We start from the raw sequence: 14,230 nt of genomic DNA, 5'->3' as shown, positions 1-14,230 counted from the left end.
TAAATTCCATCCTAATGCCAGGATATGTTTCATCCTGTAGTCTTTACAATTACATTAGAAAGCAGATCAGAAGTCAGGTACCTTACCATTGCCTTGGTATTGGGACCAAATCAATATTAGTTTTGATTTCTCCATTTCACTCTGCATATTACTCTGCTCTGAGTGCTCTGCCAGAGCATTAATCACCTACAGCAAAGAATTAAATACATGTCAAACTTATAAAAGGAGTTCTAAGAATCCATCGTACTATCTGTCTTTGTGAAAACAAAGCAGAGCAGAAAAAAAAGTGTACAGATAATCAGAACTCCTCTGGGGAAAGTAGAGGTTAAGAGCAAACTTCTACTGAAACAAATAGTCACTAGGGTTACCTTAAAAGCTTTTTGATGCTGAAGCTCACTGAGTTTATGAGGAATGTGACATGGTGTGCCTGCCTGTAATAACAGGGAATTGGAATTGTCAACTGGGGACAGACTTTCCAGCAATTTTCCAATCATGAGCTAGCTGAGATGCTGCACTACAGCTATCAGCAGGGAGAGCTGTAAAAATCAAGTCAGGTGCAAGTTGCATGGATGAATTCTATCAATGAAATAACAACAGCCCTCAGCATAGTGTTCAGAAAGCAGAAAGCAGAACAGAGAATTGCTTCACAATAAGAGAGAAGAAGCCAGCAGGCCAATTTCTGGACACAGACCACTATCTTGTGATGCATTATGTTCAGAAATCAGTAGTTCCATAAAGCTCAATTCTTACGTGAAAGAAAAAGATCATTTTCAGTTCTAATGTCTGTCATCTCAGCAAGATTTGGAATTCCTTTTCCTAGAGCTGAAACGATCTCACCTGAAAGAGCTGTACAAGATCAAATAAAAGCCAAAAAGCCTCCAGTGACAGGTCAGTGAAATTTGTCACACTATTAAAACTACTTTATTTAGTTTTAGAATTATTAGAATCTTCTAATTCCATGTTATTTCCAGCCTGGTCATTACCACCTCTTTACTACATGAATAACCCTCCTGCTTTTCAGGCTCATCTGCGCTGAAGTTTGTATTCCCCTAATTAAATGCTGCTTTATAGAGCTCCTAGCACTAAAGAAATACAGTCCATCTGGTTATTTTTCTTCTCAGTGAGATATATCCTCCAGGGAAGTAATGTATGCACTAAGGCAATATATGCCACCCATGATTAAAGCCACGTTCTGTATTTCCTTGTTTCTTTCCTGATAATAGCTGCACACACACCTATGTTTTGTTACCCTCCCATCCTGAGCACTTCCCATATATTAGAAACATCAGAGTAAAGACTAAAGACACTAGTTTGGAGTCTGGTTTGGGGGAAGCCTGTAGCCTTGTCAGGCCATAGCAGAGGTGACGGGGAGCAGAGATGGATGAATGTCCCTTTTATTAGCCAGATGGGGATCTAGCTGATTCTACAAAGCCTCTGCTAGCAGACTGCAGGCAGCTGATAATTGAGATCTTTAGGGCAACAACAAGAACAAGAATGGTCCCAGATGAACCATGAATAACACAGTCAGTGTTTGGGTGATGCAGCCGGCGTTTCCATCGTGAGAGTGAGACAAGATGATCTACAAGTGAGCTGCACAGTGGGAATGAAATGCCAAAGAACAGGAATGGGGCCAGAGCAGATGATCAGATCTTCATTACAGACCTTCCACTGAATGAGGCATTTCTGATGTAGATGGTCAACACTTAACAAACTGAGCAAGGGAGTTCACATGCCAGTGGGCTCAGAGTGCAATATCCTATCCTTGATATCCTAGAGGAAAGAGTTTTTGCACACACAACACCTGGTCCGTGGCCTATCCATCTGGCTGGCTTCTTCTCCCTCAGCCCAGTCAGAAGTGAAGTCTTTTTGTTCTCTTTGTTTTGCCCTCTGCTAGCATTTCCTTTAGGTTCTTGTCAAAACAAGATCAGCCTCTTGAAGTGCAGCACACACTGTTTAGTTTTGCAATGTTTTGCTTGGCTGATAGCAACTTGTTCATTATAAGAAACAATACTTCCTTGGTTAATGCTCTAGGAAACCCTCTCCTGCAACAGCACAAAGCCCACTTTGCCCACCAGGCACCCATGGAATGAAAACAACCTAACACAGCATCCTTCTGACAAAAAAAAAAACTTCAGAAACTCATTTGTGAGAAGCTGTGCAGGAAGTTCCTGGAGAACAAGTTGCAGAAAAGGTCTGATTCACTATGAAAAAGTAATTGTTCACATTGTCTGTTATCCAACCTAAAGTTAATGATAGGGAATGTTGGACTTTATGACCTTAAAGGTCTTTTTAAACTTAGATGATTCTGTGTTTGAAGGACAGCTGCAAAACCCTTCCTAATTCACCCAAATACCATAGTGGTAGAGATAACTCGCCCTGCCCCTTTCTTGGCTGATTATCTTGCATGCTGAATGCGAGCATTGATAGCACTTGTAGTTTCATTCTGGCCAGTCTGGGCTTTGAAGACACAAGTATTACTAGTGTTATGCATTGCAACTGCAGATGCTATTATTCATGCTTTATTAAGACACGGTCCATTCCCTGAGTTACAGCAAGGCTAAATTTAATCCCATGTCTATCACACTTTCAATCTACACTATCTGCCGTAATAACATTCTGCAACAACAAAAAAAACCCCTACATTATGCAATGCCAGACAAAGTATATCCTTTTACCCTTTCAAGTCTATCTTCTTCAAATGGGGTGTTTTGGTCTTGCTTTATGGGAAAAGGAAGCAGGAGTGCTGGCTGGCATCACCTGTATTGCTGTGTACTCCTGCTTCTTCTCCTCATTCTCTAATCCAAGTTCAATTGTCCTAAAAGTATTTATTTTCATTTTCTTTCTTTCTTCAAAGTTCTTTCCTTTCACACCCTCTGCATTTTAGTGACACTCTGAATAGACATATTCTACTACCACAACTCACTTCTCTTAGGAGCTAGGTGATCTGTGGATCAGACACACCCAAGCCTGCTATAATGGAGGCCATTTGAAGTCTCTGCACTTACTCAGCTGCTTCCTTTTATCCCATCATAAGCTGCCAACTTGTCTTTCTGCAACCTTCTGTAACTGGTTCTATCTTTGCTTGGGAAGCCTTTGAGGATGGAGCCTATATTTTACCAAGCACATATCCTAGCCTTTGCCCCATGGAGTACAATATGAGTCCCACAGCAGAGTCCGCATGTGTTCCCTTCAACAATAGCACAGGCAAAGGCGGTTTTATAACAGGCAGCACATCCTTTTTGCATAAGCAAAACCACTGGCAAATACAATGGCATTAGGAAGAAGCTTGTTGAATCAAGCTGCATTTTCCTTAATCTCAGTGATGCTGGCACCAATATGAATAACATTTTCTTCAGTAAATTCCAAGCACTTCCAGTTGAGTCTCTTCCTATTTTCCTGGTCAGTTTTTGTAATATCCAACAATTGCTCAGTTTCAAAAGAGAGACTGAAATGGTTCCTTCCCAGATACATGGAACTAATTCTGCAAGTGTCTGTTCATGAATAGACCTGAACAATCATTATTTTTTCCAGAGAATAATACAGTCTCTGGAAATATGGTTTTAGTTGTCCTGAAACTATTCACACATTAGTACCGCATTTCCTGAATGATGTTAGCTGTGAAAAAAGAAAAGGGCTTATTAGCTTTGCAAATCTGCAAGAGGAGTTAGTGCTGTTTGTGTCATTACATCCAGACCCAAGAGCGTAGGAGACCGAGGTTAAATAGTCACTCAGCACAGGAGGATGCAGCCTTACCACTGCCTGAAGCACAGCTATAAGCTGCAGGGCACAGAGGAGCCCCTCAGGGCACAAGGTTTTCTCCGCTTTGATTGAGTTCTTCTGACCTACAGTACATAGTCCATCCCTCACGGAAGGGAACATGAATACCCCAAATCCTCGAACAATGCCCTAATCTAATTGGCTGGGGAGCGATGCTTTAATTTACAAGAGAACATCTTCAGCAGGAAAGTAGGAACGGTACAGAAGAGCCTGGCTCGGGACATCTTAAGGCTGGGACTCCTGGCCAAGAGGGAGCTCTCATGCTGAGGTCCCTGACTAAAGGCAGGGTCTTCAACCCAACCAAGCCTTGACCAGACCACAAGGCCTTTGGAGATGGTTTTTTCTTATTGCCCTCTTCATAAGAGATAAAAGACGGGGATAGCAATAACTGTTCCTTCTGCCTGCAGTTGCGTAATCCACCCCCTCTTTGCTTTTGTTTGCGTGCATCCATAGCTCAGCCTTTCATTTTGGATCACATGGAACATTTTGTCAGCTGAAAACAATGAGACTGATTTCCCGCTCCCCCATGAGTTAAACCCCCAAAAATTTACATTTGTTTTCCTCTGAATCTAAATTATTTTCCAATGAGGCTGCCAAGCTAGAAATCATTTCTTCATGCCTCTCCAGACATGAAACAAATGCAGTCTCTCCCATACCTACCTGATTCCCAGTGAGAAACTGAGCAAAAGGCCCTCAGCCTGGTTTAGCAGAAAAAGCAGTATCTGATGCCTGTAGAGCTGCAGGTAACAAAGGCAAATGATATATAGCCTTTTGGAGGAGGATTTTGCTGCAGAATCCAAGGCTTGTGACTGATTGCACAGTCAGTGTGCTCAGGAAGATGGAGGTGACCTGAAACTAGGTAGAAAAAATCTGAATTTACAGGAAGGGCAGCACCTCTTTGCTCATGCTCACCTGAACTACAGTAGGAGATCCCAGTGCCATCTCCACACTTTTCTTCAACCACGGTGACATAAGATCCCTCAAGAGATCACTCTGAGTATAGTGTATTCCCCAGTTCTTTTGATCAGGCATGCAAGGGATGCTGCACCCCTTCATGAAGCTGTTGGCCAATGCCACTCTGAGGTTTTTATTTCACCCTTTGGCTAAAAGATGAAATCTTTGCAACCAGAAGGACTGCACTTTGTAGAGGAGGAGAAAGCTATGTGAAAGCAATGCATTAAACTGGCTGGAGGGATGATTAACACTCTAAACCAAAGGGCAGCTGCAATTACTTTCATTGTTCTAATCAACGCCCCCGCCATGAGACATCAAAGCAGGGCAAATTGAGCACAGAATTCAAGACGTCCCTGAACTCAAGGCTGCATGACAGGGACAGCATAGAAATGCCCCGATTATATTTCACAAGCTGGTACGTCTCAGACCTGCCCTCTGAGGAAGACTGGCCCTGAAGGCAGGAAGCTGTAGTGGGACACACTGTTCTGTGTGACTCCAATGGGAGTCAGTGATATTCTTGCTTTCATATGGCACGGTCTCTTTTGAGATCTTCGTTGGAGATGATAATTTCCTCAAGAGCAGGACACAGCTCCTTTGGGTGGGCATCCTATGGGCTGAGCCGAAATGTAATATCAGCAAGCACTGAGCTGTGAGGGTAAGCGGGAATACTCTTCCTCACCAGCGTTGGTGGAGCTATGACCCCATCACTGAATGGGAAAGCTTGGAAATAAGCTTGTTCCATTGACAAGGCTCAGAGGGATTATCTCCTCCTTGACCTTACAACCTTATGGCTGATGAGCTTACCAGGTGCTTTTATCTAGCCCCAGCTGACACTGCTGAGGGTTTTGTCAGATCTGCTGCTGTTGAGCAGAATACCGTCGGATGGATTCTCCATGCCCATTCTGTTCTATAAATGACCTGGACAATGAGGCTTTCACACCAAGCAATGAGGCTTTCAGTCTAAGAGTCATGGGAGGAGGACTGAATGAACACCCAGCCTGGGACTGATCCGGTGTCCTACAGCAGCATGGATTGCAGTAGCTGAAAGGGGAGATGAAACTTCCAACTTTGATGCAAACAGCTACATATAAGTAGTCTAAACACGAGCAAATATTACAGGAATTCAGGTTTAGATGAAGTGCTCACAAGCAGAGATGAGACTGTATTCAGTCAAGCTCAAACACAGATCATCAGTGCTCCCAAAGCAAAACATGGGCGGTCAATAGTGCTGAAAAACGAGGACTGCCCACACTGAAATGCTACCTTGCATCCTGAAGAAGCCTGAAGTTCCCAGGTGTGTACTAAAAGTGCAGTTTTCTACATCCATGTGACCAATTATGTCCAGCACAAAGAAAAGGCAGATGTGAACAAATGCTAGATATCTTCTCTGACCCTGATGCAGTTCAGGCAGGCCATTGTTATAACCGCTCATGTGCTTATCAATAACACCAGTAAATAACACAACATAACCACTCCTGCTAAACCACAGGCTAACTGCTTCCTTACAGTCTATCACAGCAGCAGGCCTGCCCTCTTTCTTGTACTACACTTGCACCAAAGAAAGGGATCACAGTCCTGGAGCACTGGCTTCCACTACAGTGACCTGTCATGTTGCCTCAGCCTCGGCTCAGCAGGGTCACTTCCAGGAACAAGGAGATAATTCAGCCATTATGACCTTGCCCGGCTCTCTTTGATAAGCCTCCTAACGAGGATGCCAATTAGTGCCAGGTGGGATGGGGGATTTTGCAAGGCAGGTGCTGGTGAGCACTGGTGGCCATCAGTCACACATTGTGGGGTGCTTCCCCTTGGTGCAAGGGCTGTGGAGTGGGAAAGCCCCACTGGGGTGTGAGATGCAGCAAGGGCTCCAACTACAGGCATTTCCCTCCAGGCTACTGCTCTCATATTGTGTCTGAGACGTCTCATTTTGGATAAAAATCAGGCTCAGAATGCCTTGCTGTCACAAAGGGTCTCATGGAATATTTATTGCCTATTTTGGGAAAGAATAAGATGGTAGCTCTTACATCTTTGCCACATGTCCCTCTCATCTCCCTAAATCTCCTCTGCTGATTTATTTGGATAACACAGCCTTCACAACGTGCCTTCCATTATGAGTGCTGCTGTCCAGCTGTTCAGTGTCAGGCTTTGCTCCGGGCTTCTTTTCTCTCAGAGCGTGTCTGTCTTTCTTTGCACAGTGGATTCAGCGATGTGCAGCGTATGCTCGGGGGCAGCCCCCTTTCATGAGCAAGCACCGCACTAATAGATGATCTCAGGAATGATCAGATCAATTCATTAACCTTCTGAATAAAGTTGTCTATTGATACAGCTCCTCTTATCAGGGAAGCCTTGGGTATTATTTATTCCACAAAGTGGAAATGCTGCTCTCCCCCTCTCCCACCCTGCCAAGGTTACAGCCTTACGTCAGCTCCTGCTGCAGTGGCCTTGGGGTATGAAACCTTTGGAAGCGCCAGGATTTCTCCCATCAGAGCATGCATGGGCTCAGTTCCCATGCTGAGGGGCAATCTACACTCTTGCTGGTCATTATAGGGATGGGGTCTTGGCATCAATTTGCATTTGGGTTCTTGGTCTTCTCTTGATGTATCATAGACATCAGAGCAGCCTTTGTTTAATGATTATCGGTGATGAGGCTTGCAAGCCTGGGGCTGAAAAGGGCTGGCTTCATCAAAGAGGGAGATCTGGAAACAGGTGGATCAAAGAGATTATAAAGTTTCCATTCATCATGGGAGATGTTCAAAACACATCTGGACATGGCCCTGAGCAACCTGCTATAGCCGACCTTGCTGTGAGAGGGGTGAAGCAGCTCCAGTTTGAGAGTGAATCACTCAGTTTTCTCCAGAGAATCCACCCTCGGATGAGAGGAAACTATAGTGCAAAATCTGAAAACCCAGGGTAAGGCTCTCATGATGCCTGGAGACGCACATTTGCAACACAGCTCTGTCTGCCCATCTCTCCTCTTCAAATCTGTCAGCTTAATACCTTGCAAAAGGCTGTTTCTCTCTGACCTTAGCGTAATTACTTGGATTAGTACAGAACCAAGCTTTTCAGCTGCAATATGTGAGAGACACACCAGGTTTTGTTCTGTGCCTATTTGTTCTGTTATTTATTCAGTACATTAAGCCCATTAGCTAGGTCATCATTCATTATGGGCTTTCTTCTTGCTATTACTCTAATGATCTCCAAATGTCATTTTGAATGTTTTGGTCATAGTTGCCAATTTTAAAGCTCCTGAAAAGTTCTTGGCACTTTCCAATTGGCAAAAGCTAGCAGTGTCCCAGCTCTCTATTTATCCTTTCAAATAAAGGAAGGAGTGCATATCACAACTCTTTTCCTGACAGGTTTACCTCCCCACTCCTCAGTTCTATGTGGTGGTTGTGGGAAGGAAGCCCATTCTCACTGCTGCCCTACTGGGGGATGAATGAGTGCAATTGTATTATTGGGTGGTATTTTTATAAAACGGAACCTTTCTCTGCTGTTTTATTTTTCCCTTGCCATAATTTTAGTACAAAAAAAAAAAAAAAAAGAAAAGAAAAGAAAAAAGAAAGGAAGTCAGACTGCCTCGGCGGAAGAGTATTTCACTGAAGCAAGCCATTTTTATGGTGGGAAAGGTAACATTTCTTAAAATTAGCCTAAGTTAGACAAGTTTTACCTGCAACATTTTCATGGAAATTTCCTCAGGAAATTACATTTCCCCAGTTTGTTTTGCTATGGAAAGCTACTGGTAGCAGCTGTCAGAGAAAATTGCAAGTACCCACAAATACTGTCATTTTCAAAGGCAAATATTTGCAAAGCATAAAGTAATGGCGTGGAGTTAAGCCATCCCTTTGGAAGAGCTCCCGCTGGCTAAGGTAGGGATCCTTGTAGAGTGCAGCTCCTCACACCCTCTCTCTGTACTGTGGCACACCTATTTTACTTTTTCTCACGTTATGGTTATTGTTCCAGAACAAGTGCCGAGCCCTACCTGCTATACAGTGTACAAATGTGGTTAAAGACACTTTTTATCGATGCTTATACTTCTATTCACTTCCGCTTGGATCGTCACCTGGGTATATTTGAGGTCATGCTACATTTCCACTCTTGAGTTACATTATCTCAATTCACTGGCTGTAAGCTGCTCAGAAACACCTACACTGAGTTGTGCTATAAAGCAAGCAAACTTGCCTTTAAAAAAACATGTTGTAACCCTTCTACAGTCCAGAAGTGGTGTTTGCCTCCAGGCTTCAGTTTTCATCAGCTGCCATTCAAGGTAGAGAAGCCTCCTTTTCACCCACTGCACCTTTAAATAAAAGAAGTGATTCTTGAGCATCACCTTATTTCAGCACCTACAGTGACTAGAGAAATGAGAAATATTATGCAATTTGACTTAGCTGCAAGCTGATCACCCAAACATCAGGCAGAGGATTTGCCAGCACACTTTCAGATGTTTGGTATGATGATATCCCAAAACATGCTCGACACCTCCTGCACCTCAGCCTACCGCCCCATGTGAACAAATCTCCTTAGTCCTCTATCCCATGTGAACACAGCCTCCAAGGCAGAACAGCAGTGTGTTAGCACTTTCTCCATTGCTTGAAGAGCTTTACAGGAAAGGGTCTGGAGCACAAACCCGATGGGGAATGGCTGAGGGAACTGCAATTGTTCTGTCTGTAGAAGAGGATACCCAGGGGAGACCTTATCGCTCTCTACAACTCCCTGGAAGGAGGTTGTGGTGAGGTAGAAGTCAGCCTCCGCTCCTGGATAACAGTGATATGACAAGAGGTCCTCCAGTTCCACCAGGGGAGGCTCAGGTTGGGTATTAGGAAAAAAATTATTCTCAGAAAGAGTGGTGAGGCAGTGGCACAGGCTGCTCAGGGAGATGGGAGAGTCACCATCTCTGGAGGTGTTCAAGTGCCATGTGGATGTGGCACCACGGGACGTGGTCAGTGGTCATGGTGGGGATGGGCTGGTGGTTGGACGAGATGATCTTAGAGGTATTTCCAGTATTAATGATTCAGTGATTATGTAGTGATGGTTTCAAATAGCTGGTGGATAAAGGCTTAGCAAAGTCTTATGATAAAGTCTTTAAAAAACATCCATGGCTGGAATTTCATAATCATCCTTTGGGAAGACAAATATCCATCACACATCAAGGCTTGCAGCCACCTGATATCAAGGCTTGTGTTAATGCAGAGGGATTATGGGACATGTCAGGAGAGAGCCTTCTATGTCACAGTCCTGTAGGACAGCTAGGTAGTATCCTCTCTGAGAAGCTGCAGAATACCTGAGTTAACTTGTCTGCTTTCTCTTGGGTGACCACCTGGTCCTTGGCCAAGACAGGAAGAGCAAAGGCTGTGCATCTTGGGTCTGAGGGATGATTTCCTAAAATGCAGCCATGCTGTAATGGTCCCACATGTTTTTACTGTGGTGCAGAGTAAGTACATAAGCTCTGGGCAGGAATTTGTACAGGAACTCAAGGTGGAAAACCTCAGTGTTTCTGAAAAGATATGCAGGGGTTATCATTATATGAGGGACACTCCCTTCCGTGTTGTCATGGTAAGAATAACATATAACTAAACACCATAAGTTAAACATCTTTGCACACAATGAAAGGGATGTGCATTATCTGGTGAAGAACATCTGAGAGATTCAAGTAGGTTGGCAAAGAATGGAGTTCAAATGATGAACTCCAACCTTCATCCTCCCTTTTGTACGGGCAGCTGAAGTATTTCATGATGGTACTGGAATCCAAAAACATAGGAAAGATAAAATTGTTCCTGAAGAGAGAGCAATTTCCAGCTGTTGCAGTTCTTGTGAAGTCCCACCCAGGTGGGGAGTGCAGAACTGATGGAACATCTAGACGTGATGGCCTCAGGGGTCAAGCCCCTCAGCCCTGGTTACAAGGCTATTTTTAATATATACAGATTCTTCATGTAGCAGAAAGACTGCCAGAAGTGGAGTCAGAGAAAGATAGACTCCTTGCAGCCTGAAGGCCACTTGAAAGACTGTCATTAGCTGCTCTAACAGTTTCCACAGGAGAAGCAGCAGCAGCAGCCTGGGAGACTTGGGATGAGAATGTGCTCACATTTTTGAGTAGCATCAATGGGGGACCACATCTCTAGAAGGAATCTCCCACTGAGATCTAAACTGAAGCTGAAACCAGCAGTGACTGCTAAACTCTTGAGCTTACTGCCCATATTGGCACTTCAGAAGGTGTTAGAAACATTTTGACAGTACCAGGACAAATGACCCCATCTTTGCAAAGCAGGAACATGTTGCAAGTCCTCCCACCCTTGGAAGAACTGTTCAACTTCTCTATTAGAAATATGTTTGCCTTTCTTCCTGCCAGTGTGGAAAAGTGACCCCAGGATTTATGAGGAAAAAAAAACAACCTAGTAAACAGCAACACTTGAATATGAGAAAAGATTTTTGGCAGTGCTGGGGCATTTGCTATGGCAGGATTTACTATTATCTTACTAAGATGAAAAGGGATCAGGCATGTTATGTGAGTTAAGAACTCAACATCAACCTCAAAGTTCTCCAGTGCTTCAGTCCTTCTGCTTCTGGTGCAAATCTGCTGGGGGGGTTCCTTCCCCTATCAGCAGTCCCACAAACTGCGATGGCACCCAGGTGTGGACAGGGAGGTGCAGAGCAGGCAATGCCTCTGAGCTTGCTGCTGCCAGGCATAGGATGGCAGCTGCTAGCCACCAGGCTTCCTCCAGTGTAGCCATCCTTGTGGCTTTCAAGCGGACCAGAGTCTGAGAGGATCCCCAGTGAGGCGGTGCAGGGAGATAGCATTCCTCCTCCATGCTGCGAGCTGGCTGCAGGCACGTCTGCCTCACTGTGATGTGCACATTTGAGATTGTCTGACCTTCCACAGTCTGGTTGTTTTGGCTGTGCAGCCTTGGTTTATATTTGGTCTGGGCTGGCTTTCGCTTTACAGATCAGGTGGGAGGGTTTAACATTGTGTTTCTGGGGATTTGGGGATTTCTTCTTGCTCCCTCCCTCTCACTCTTATTTCTCAATGATTTCTCTGGCTAGGTCAGGTTGATCTGTGTGGGATCCTGGCAGTGCACCAGGGTAGAGCATAAGTGGTGCTTGTAACATTGATCATCTTGTGTACTCAGTCACTGGGTTGCTTGGGAGCTGGAAAACCTTTTACAAAACAGCACATCTGTCCCAATTCAGTGCACTTACAGTAAGTGAAATGAATATGGAACTCATCACAGGCAAACCTCCAGGTATCTCTTAGTCAGAAGACATACTTCCTGCCTTTGGGATATATCCAGCTATGCTGAAGCACTGTCACACTTGGAGCTGATCAGCAGCAATCATATTAGCCTACGCTGCTTCTTTCTAAAGGTTATTTTGTACCAGATCAAACTTGTAGACATGGATCTATCCCCACTGGCACATAGAGGTTGCGCAGTCTGCCCAGCCCTAATTCTCCAAAGCTGCAACAAGTGCCCAAGAGCCAGTTCTTAATGCCAGATATATCCGCTATGCTCTGGAGAGTGCAGGGTCCCTTACCCCTGTGCATGACCTGTGTCCCTGCAGCCCTGGAGACAGGTGACGTTGGCTGGCTGCAGTGTGGTGAGAGGCAGCAGCAACGTGCAGCTCTCGTGCTCCCATGGGCTTAGAGCTCTTCCGGTGCAGCAGTGAACACTCCAAAGCAGGTAATGTTTTCCTGTTGCTCCGACACCCGAAACCTGGCACTAGATTTATCTAGCTTGCGAGGCAGCCTGGGGAAATGTTTGCCAGGACATAAGGCTAATAATTTAATCAGATGAATTCAGGCAGAGTCCTTTGGCGGCTCGAGTTGCGTTATATAACGGGATCGCAGGAGACGCAGTGGGGAGAGAAGCTGGATGCTGTGCTGCATTTTCTACTATGGCCAAGGAGACAGTATGCTTCCACTTTGTGCTTTGTCCACTGTCATGGAGCTCTGCAAGGGGAGAAATGTGCCTTCCTTTCTCTAAAACCATGACATATCAAATGGATTGTTTTACAATAGAAATCCTCGTGCAGGGACTTCCCCCTCCCAAATCAGCATCCTGGTGTTGGCTGATTGGCTAAGAGGCTGCAGAAAGGTCACAATCTAGCTGACCCTACTGAAGTGTATTATCCCATAGGTCCAAAGAGAGCAGTACCTATTAGCACATGATCTTGGGGGTCTGAAGTTCGGCAAGTGGTGGCTGGGTGACAACCTCTGGTGGATCAGGTGGGACATAAGGCCTCTTGGGCCCACTGGAGGGCTGTGTCCCTGTGTCACATGCTCACTTGCCTGCTGTTTATGTGTGTTTGCTAGGCATTTTCACACCCTGCCACTATGCAACACTAGCCATGGAACTGAAGTGATTGCTTCAGTGTGGCTAAAGGTGACATCACACAAAGTATGGGAGATTTAAAAACTTCATGACATGATTGTGCTTTTGGGCACAGTGTGCAGCCTTGCACTGTAGCAGGCTTACCAGGAACCTCATACAAAACTCTATGAATCATGGAATCATTTGAGTTGGAAGAGGCCCCTAAAAGCCATATGGTCCAACTCCCCTGCTATGAACAGAGCCCCATCCAGCCTGACCTTGAGAGCCTTCAAGGACAGGGTTTCCACCACCTCTATGGGCAGCTTCTGCCAGTGCCTCATTGCAGTTATTGTAAGGAACTTCTGTTAGTGTCAGGATAAGAAGGACAACACAAAGGGGAACGGCTTGTGCAAATTGGTGTTTTGGACTGTTTGGAGCCCACTTATCCATCTTCTGCTTGCTAGCAGCCTGCTAATTCCTCACCGGTCACCCTGAATCCTAAAGCCAATGGCCCTCGGAGATGAGTCAATTTCTAGGTGGGAATCCAGGACTTGCACTTCAGTTCACGCTGTTATTTTCGCTTGTGGTGTTTGCTTCTCATTACGGTAAGCTCCCAGGAATGTCAGCACCAAAATAGCACAGAATCACAAGGTTACCTGCTGAAGAATGAAGTAAACAAGAGGGATATTCTTTCTCTCTGCCACTTTTCCTTTTTTTCTTTTTCCTAAAAGGAGGCACTTTGAGCACGATCACATAACTGTAGGGCCAGGACTGCAGCTCGGGAGCTGAGGTGCGCACTGAGAAGAGGAAACAGCCTAGTGCTGTCTGCTGGGGCCATGTATCTCCTGACAGCCTGGCCTTGCTAGATGCAAAGGTGTGCTCCAGCCAGAGATCCTGGCTCTGCAACCCCACCTGGAGCAGAGCAGCCTGAGTCTCTCTTAGGGGCACAGCTGAGGAAACAGAGCCTCTGTCCAGAGCAGTGCTGAGGTCTCCCAGGAGACCAGTGTGCAGTCCTGGAAGGCCTCAGCGGTCACGCTTGCCTGCATTGACTCCAAGAGAAAGGAGAGCAGAGCAGAGTCAGCGCCTGGCAGGCAGCAAGGGCAGGAGTTACCTCCTTGTTTCTAGGAGGGAGGCACAGATGGTGGAAATATTTCACCCACAGAGTGGCAGCAGTGCTGTCCTGGCACCTCAGTGGCCTGGGT

This window comes from Coturnix japonica, chromosome 3 (assembly GCF_054131305.1).
Source record: "Coturnix japonica strain WE chromosome 3, WE-NBRP24, whole genome shotgun sequence".
Taxonomy (NCBI): Eukaryota; Metazoa; Chordata; class Aves; order Galliformes; family Phasianidae; genus Coturnix; species Coturnix japonica.
The sequence above is the reverse complement of the archived record's forward strand: the minus strand, read 5'-3'. Positions refer to the sequence as shown.